Raw genomic sequence first — 8,959 nt, forward strand, 5'->3', positions numbered from 1 at the left:
TGAATAAAGACTAAGCGCACCGCGTTTACAACAGAACACCTGTGAACATACAGAGGACAGTTCTCTTCTTTGTATAGCGTTTAGTCTCGATTCGGAAGTATAGGGATATAACAACAAGACCAAATTTGTTAAAAATTCATTTATTATGACTAAGCTACTCATTTGGAAATGCTATCATAGCTTGATAAGCATATCTATGCCCGACAAACAAAATGACACCAAAAAGGTTTTGCCACCTCAGGTGGTACCAATATCTGGTCTGGCCCATGGACTACTGGGGCTGTTGCTCCGCAGGGCCCGGGCGGACCGCATAAAACTCCTCCAGGTACCGAAGGAGTAGGGCCTCCGCCTCCTCACTGAGGTGCCTCAACCCAGGCAGATGAAATCATGATGATGACATCGCGTAACAAAATCCACAAAGTAATAGAGTATTTCCAACTGATATTGATGTAATCATGTACAATGTTTGGAAAACAATCATCATGCCACAATCGCGTATATATTCATTTTATTTACGTCAAATTTCTTTGGATTAGATGAAGAAAAACAAGAATATAGAAGAATATGATTTAGAAGAAAATGAAGCATGATGATATTGAGTTAACGAAAAGTTAGAAGAATGGAGTCGAAAAGCAGGAAAAGTACGGTAGCAGTATAAAAATAAACGGAAAAAAGGAGGAAGAAACAAACAAAAAAGACCTGAGAAAATTATATCACGGCAAAGACACATTGCTGCAGCAATGGAAAGAGACAGTTATTGAAGCAATCATCTGAAAGTATTGATAGAGAAGCGAAGAAGAGAACATTACCAGTTATTAGTAATGCGATGTGCTTTGTTTTGACCAACCTGCATGAAATTCTTGTGTGCTGGCTCTGCGCCGCACCACTGCTGCGGCCGAGCGACATTCTCTGAGATCACTGGTGCCAATTCTTATTTTTAAATGCTGCCATCTATTGTTGGAAAACTAACCAATTATACTTTTACATCCGTAATTGTATCCTCTTTGGTGATGGTAATACATAATGTATTTGAAATTTACTTTCGAGTTAAATTGTATCTACTAAATGTTGGACTGAAATCTATTCCAGGATAAAGAACGCAATCACATGGAGACAAGGAGAAAGAATGTAAGAAAATTGTGTGTGTGTGTGTGTGTGTGTGTGTGTGTGTGTGTGTGTGTGTGTGTGTGAAATGAATATGTGAAGAGTTTGTTCGCAAAAACCGATAAGTCCATTTTGGAAGATTTTGAACTACGGTCTCTGTCATGAAGTACAAAATAATGCCTTTTATATGATATATTGGTCACTACATAGGGCCTATAAAGATACATTTTTGAAGTTATGGTCAAATGAAGCAAAAATTTTCTTATTATTCTCTTTTTTTTTCTTGACCTTTAATCACAAATATCTCCATTTGGCCAATATGGACTTATCGGTTTTTGCGAACAAACTCTCCATGTTTACTTCAGTATCAATCACACATCACACACTCTGACTCCTGGTCTTAAAGGACAAGTCCACTTTCATATACATGTGGATTTCTTGAATGCAGCAATATTGTAGAACACATCATTGTAAGTTTGGTGAAAATCAGACAATCCGTTCAAAAGCTATGAATTTTTAAAGTATCTACACAGACACTGCTGGATGAGAAGACTACCATAGTGTATGATGTCATATGCATACAATGATATAAGGAAAATATAACAAGAATTTCACAAGATGTTACTTTTTGAAAAAATGTGCACATTTCCTCGACTCGTCACTGACGTATGTTAAGGGTAACATTATTCCCCTTGCCTTCTAAAAGAGGGAAGTCAAGTGTTCTTTTATTATGCGAGAAAAGGGAAAATACCTTGAATTTTCCTTTTCTTTATATCGTTGTACACATGTGACATCACAAGCTTTAGTAGTCTTCTCATCCAGCAGTGACTAAGTAGGAACTTCAAAAATTCATAACTTTTATACATATTGTCCAATTTTCCTCAAACTCTTGCTGCTGAGTTCTATTAATAATGCTGCATTCACTCAATCCACATGTCTATGAAGGTGTACTTGTCCTTTAACTGAACTCCTTGTATTCAAAACTGCTCAATAAACAGCATTCTGTATTAGGAAGATGTGATGATGTATTGGTTCTAGAAAACCTGTTGTTGTTGTGCAAGTTATGTCAATGGCATCCAGTTACACAGAGTATCATCTATACAAGTTCTGGAGATATACTGTACATACAGTGTATATTTATTTATTCTTTTTCTTATTTCATTTTCAGCTCACCTATGCATATTATTAGATGACTTTGTGCAGGTATCACTTTATTCTATAAAGTGACAGATTATACAGCATCCTGTATGTAGCAAACCCTAAAGAAAGATATTTGTCTACTCGTCTGAATGAGCTCTACCTGTATGTAAGGCAAGGGCACTGTGTAATTGGCCCAATATTTGTGGTAAATAAAATACAAGTATGATGTATAAATTATCCCTTGCATTTTTCCACCTGTGTAACACTGGATTTTATCTGTCCTTGGCAAGCAGGTATAGGTCATCATCAGCAAGCTAAATTACTCCCCAATCAATCAATCAAGAACAGTTTTGTATTCTTTTTTCTCATAGACATGAAGAAATATTGAAGATTTCAAGAAGTCTCCTGTAGCATTAGGAAGACACAGCTCTACACTTCAAAGAAAAGAACCAGGTCAGTGAGTCAGTCATGTTTTTTTTTTTTTTTGAGAGTAGATAAGAATTCTCATTTATTCGATTGGCAAAAACATTGTTACAAATCTCTTGCAAATTTTCTAATAACATGAAATGACGACAACATAATCTTTTAAAGACCAAGTACAGGTTCACTACAGTATCAAAACATAGATGGATTTCTGGATACTCCGCACATGACATACACATACACTTCTTTGGTAAATACATGAGTTACTTTGGAAAAAAAAATTACAAAGTGACAATAATACACTCTAACATGTCTTGAGAATACTTACATAAATCATCTTACACATACAAATTGCCTTGATTTCTTTCGATTCCATCCTGAAAAAAAAAACTAACTACACAAGATGATCTTGTCACATAACAAATGTAAAACTTGTCCATGAACCTACACGTATACTACAGAATAACAGTTTTCTCTTTCTGTAGGAGTTATTTTTGTGCTAACAAATATGGGCAGCTTTGAGCAATTATTTCCTCTTAAAATCATATATAAAACAGATATTTTAGTATGCAAATTTATGCATGTATGATGGGCTAGATGTAAGACACACTCTCAGCTTACATCCCTGATCATAAAACTGCAGTCATATTTTTAGCTAATACCTGTAATGGTTGTTTAACTCTGTTGTTACACAAATGTAACTCTCGATCTAGAGAGATTTTGCCACTTTTTAATGTTAAGTTCCATTGGGCCATGTATAACTGCATCTTTAAAAGAGTCATAAGTTTTAAAGTTAAATTTCTAAGGTCCTGCAAAGGTACATTAATACTTATAAAAAGAGAGAAAGTAATTTTCTTTCACACAACAGTTCAAGAAATCAGGATAGTTCAATTTCAAACAGCTTTACCGGACAACAGGAAAGTTCAGCTATTATGTGAACACTGATGACAACACGTTACTTAGCCTAAACACAGCATGTATCAATCTCTGTGACTTCATGCTCATGACTGCTTTATTCTTTTATGTTTATATGCTGAATATATACCTGTAATGTTTCAGATTAATAGAATCTACTAAAAAATATGGTTCTTTGATTTTTTTTTTTGTGGGGGGGGGGGGTAATGGCAATAATCCTTAACATAGAATATTTTACCAGTGCAATCACAGATGTCTGCCATGATTGATACTAGAGTCCTTTGCCAACTGCAAAGAAGAGGAAACCGGAAAACGTTGAATTCTTCATATGAGCTAGAGTGAAATGTGATTTCACTAAAATAACTCTGACAGTCTTTACTACATTGCAAACAAAGTAAACAGTTGTACACTGACTGAATTGTCTAACCAGGGAGGTGGATTTTCCACCTCCCTGGTCTGATGCAACATTAAGCCTGATTCACTGAATCACTAGAATTTTTAGATAGATAAGCATGGCATGTCTAACTAGCCTATACAGTATAAATAAGAAGCAAACTATGGTTATGTGAATGTGTCTGCTTTGCGGCAAAAAATATAATCAGAATCACTGAAATAAGAATCATTTGATAACAAATGATACTTTTTCTGCATCAAATCTTATATCCTGCATAAAGAGACCAGACAGAGAAGCTTCATATCATACCAAATATCAATCACGTTATTTCACCATATGGATGGACTAGATAACGAGAAACAAAACAAAAGAATAAGATGGAAGAAATACACATGTAAGTGTACACAAGTAGCATGTGTACTTAGAATTCATTCTCACTAAAACATTACAAAGGCTATTGCTAGTTTCGCTCAAAAATTTTGACTCTACCAGAGTGTTTTATATGCTCTCACATACAATGTAGAGAGAGAAACAACACATAAAACATCAGCCTCAAATTGTCAACGATGACAGAGACACTCTTTTTCTAGGTCTCTTCACAAAAAGCAAAACAAACTTCTTTGACCTATTGGGTCAAAACATAGATATAATAAATGGTAGAATAAAAGATATTGAAATATATTGTCTACGTAAAATACTGTCTCAAAAGTAATTAATATGTCAATTATCAAACAAGAAATGGTTTCCTAACTGATAGGCAGCTTTATGCTGAAGCACACTACTCTAAAATGGGATTTACCAAAATAAATGTATTAAGAGCTTGTTTGATGAATGTATCTAAGCTGTGGTGACAAGACCTCATATGTATCATGAACATGTCAAATGTTCAGGAGAGCAAAAAACAACAACAATCAAACAAACAAAATCATGGCAACTGAAGCGCTATATGATCATATGGGACAGCCTTTCCTTCGACATGACATGGTAGCTTCACTTTTGGGGTAAAGACAGGGAGGATTTGGACAAGATCACTGAACTGATTATCTGACTATCAATCCACAGAAGTCATTTCACCAAAATTTGTAATACATGGTCTTGTCACCCCAGCAACGGTATTGAAAGTCTGTCCTATAGTACGATTTAACTCTTTATGTGCCATGGTGGAAACCCCCCGTGTGCCACATTATTCTGAGACACCAACGTAGTTATGCGTTGGAAAACATTCTGTTATTCAAATCTAGATAACTTTTATAGATTTATGTTAAATTGTAGACGAGGTGAGTTAAGTTGTAGAGAAAATGCCAAGCTTTGCATTGATATAAATTCTATGACAAATCTATAATTGCTTTTCTTTCAAATGCCCAGTAGATACATTACTGTATCTGTATCACTTTTGCACACAAAGCAGTGACACAAACTTAGAATCTGCACACAAATCCAGTATTAAACACTGCTTGTTAGTCAATCACCACATAACATGCAAGCTATACGAGAGGAAAGAAATCACGAGAAACGCTTTCATTATAGTGTGGCATTTGGTGATTTATCGATCAGTTTGGGCGGGTCTGTGCGTTTGAGCGGAATATGCGAAGTTGGCACGCCGTCGACTGAGTCCGACGTGCGAACGTGGCACATAAAGAGTTAATATTCATTACAGATTTTTTTAAATCATCTAACAGTCACACTTACAGTCTGTCAATCATGAGCACAGTAAATATTGCATACATGATCATAATTTAATATCTTAATTAGATTTACATATATTTAACAGTCACAAGTTACACTGAACAACTTACACTCAATACATAATGTCACATTGTAAATGAAATAACACTTTGAGACAGGATTAATCACACTATTTTGAGTGGACAAAGTTTAAATATTTCAAACAGTGTTTCCGGATATAGAAAACAAGGCTTATATCAAAGATATTTAGCAATTATTCACCCCATATTTGACAAAATCTATGACTGAAAATGATTTAAGTTAGTTTGGCAATTTGTTCTTTGGAAAAAACACAAACTTGAACATTTACCTGTAAACAATTTTCATACAATATAACATTTCTTTAACAGAGATGGGTTCAAACTATGAATCTACTTACATTTACAGAGACACAATACAGGGACACACACAAAAATTGAACATTCATGTTCTGACTTTGACCAATTAACATCATTACATTTTTGTCTATAATACAAGAACTGTGTATGAGGACATCAGAAGAGTACCTACTGGTACAACCAGTGTAACTCCGATCATTCAAAGAATAACATAAGTTGCAAGGGCGGCAATACTTGTCGGAAAAGTGTACCTTTAACATCCATGCAAATCAATCAGAAACTTCAATATGATGTTATATGCCCAAAAAATATTTCTGCTCTTAGTTTGAGTGCAATAAGTACCTATATGTTTTTGTATGTTCTGTGTTATTTATGTGAAATATGAATTTTTTTACTGTTTCAATTTCTTAAACATTTTTTATTGTTATAAATCCAATGTTTTGCATTAATAATGGTATATTTTGGGGAATATAATGTTGATTGTTGTTATGGTAATAACATAATTGGAGGTTTTATTGAAATGATGGTAAAATATGTATAATTACAGAAAACTATAATTTGATTGTTTCAGGGAATAGGATGTGGTTGGAGGAAAGGAAATGGAAGGCAGCAGTGGCAAAGGTTAAGGAGGGAAAAAGAGAAAAAAGAAAGAAATTTGATATCTATTTTTGATTTGCAGTAAAGGTCAGTTTACATGTAATATTTAAGACTGATATTTATTTATCTTTTAATCTCTGTATCTCTTGCTATTTTGTATATATTTCAATGTATTAATTCTGATTTCTGTAAAATGTCCACAATTCAGCCTGTGGGCTGCTAAGGATATTATCCAATTAAATACATTTTCAATTACAATTATATGTTATGAACGAAACAACACATCTTGTTCTGATCAAATCTCTGTGAGACATCCTGACATAAAAGCATTTGTATGGGTATTAGAACAAAAGTTTTATCTCTCTTGTTTGTCAAAATATAATTTCATGCTCAAAACAAAGGCTGATATACCATCTGTGGATGTCCAAGTACTCATAAAGCATAATGGATAATTACAGTAATTCTAAGTGTATGTATGTCTGTTGAAGGTGGGGGGGGGGGGGCAAAACCACTATTTCTACTATGTCATAATACATGTATGTGTACTCCTAAAATTATTCTTCCTTCATCTAACGTCAATTACCTCTGTTGATGGGCATGGACAGTTTTGATCAATCATGTCTCCAAGTAAAAGGAAAGCCTACACAGGTCAATTTACATCAGAAGAACCTGGAGGATTACTTTTATTTGTATGGATTTTTTCACTGGGGGCATTATAATGATTTTGCTGCATGACGCTAACTTTCCGAGCACTCTCAGTCTTCTGCTTCAGCTCTACATCCTTCTCGGACTAAAATGTAAGAAGATGGGGAACAGTCACTTCGTTAAAATCACTGTCAGAATAAGAACCAATGAATATTGTCATAAAGGCTGTAGATCTCAGGTGAATAAAGGTATGTTAATCAAAATTATCAGCTTCTTCAATCATTAGCTATATTTACATCATCAGCAGTAATATAAAAATTGTATATGTAGAAGTAGGCATTGCAATTGTCATCACAGATGATACTTTTTTTTTTCCAATGGCTCCTTTAAAGCTTAACTGCAAACATTAATTTATAATCCCTCCCCCTCCCCCCCCCCAAAAAAAAAGAATAAAAAGTGATTAAGAGCAGCACTGTGAATTAAAAAAAAAGATATAGTGGTGTTACATAAGGTACCTTTGCATACCCTTGCAATGGACTGATCAGTAAAATGCAATACAGACTCATGTATTCACTTATCATGAATTTGATAAAGAAATACAACCAATGTCTTGCCTGCATAATTTACACTGGCTAAGTCAAGGTAAACAATTAGCCACCCTACAGTCAGCAATAGAAACTATTCTATATAATCTGTCACACCAGAGATCATACTTCCAAGAATACTGTACTGAAATGCATGAAATTTGTTGTCGGTGGTTATATATTCAGTCATATCAAAGACCATTCTGCCATTTTAATCAGAGAGGTTTTCTAGCAACTCTCCTGGAATTACAGCACAGAATTAAACATACACTTGAGTGAATACACAGTACCTTCAGGGAAGTGAACATTTCAACATTCATCTGTTCTAAATCAAAACAAGATATGCATTAAAAATAAATTTGGGAAATGTACAGTCTATAAAGAGCTATAATGATCTTATTTACAAATATTTACAGACATTATGCCACTAAGAATTTCATCTTACACAGATTATTCTATATGTCATGAAACAAAATATGAAATACTGATTGATCATTTGAGGTACATTCATTTTGAACTTAATGCCAAATCTCCAAAGTCTCTCCTTCTCTCTCCTCTCTCTCTTTCACAAGACGCAAATATATGTATACATAATTATATACGCATATACGTACATAATTATTATATTCTCTCTCCCTCTCTCTCTCTCTCACTCTATCTCTCTGGAGCTACTATCTTGTCAAAGAAGATCAGTTAGTGAAAGACAACATATTTTATAATATGATAGACATGGCCTGTAGATGTGTAAATGAACATTGACATTGATGACTCTTTGTTTGAAGACAGTTGTGATGGTGTGTAAGAAATTACAACAGACCAATTGACGGTTTTGAACACTGTCAGTGCAACATGTACTTGACTTTCTTCATAATACCATCCCTACATCTTCAAAAGCACTTATCCAACTTTAAAGGTCCAGTTTACCTTTGAGAACAGTGATTTCAAAAATGTTCAAGATATCACATTTGATGCTTTAGTGTAGGTCCGTTGTATCACAAAACATCCTACCATACAAAATTTTCGCAATAAAACCTAAAATATAGGAAGATATCAGTGTTTTTCTCAATAAACCGTAACTGTAGACGGTTTAGCCT

Source organism: Diadema antillarum, unplaced genomic scaffold, assembly GCF_040938485.1.
Source record: "Diadema antillarum isolate AM-2024a unplaced genomic scaffold, OU_Dant_1.0 seq00001432_RagTag, whole genome shotgun sequence".
In the NCBI taxonomy this organism is placed as follows: domain Eukaryota; kingdom Metazoa; phylum Echinodermata; class Echinoidea; order Diadematoida; family Diadematidae; genus Diadema; species Diadema antillarum.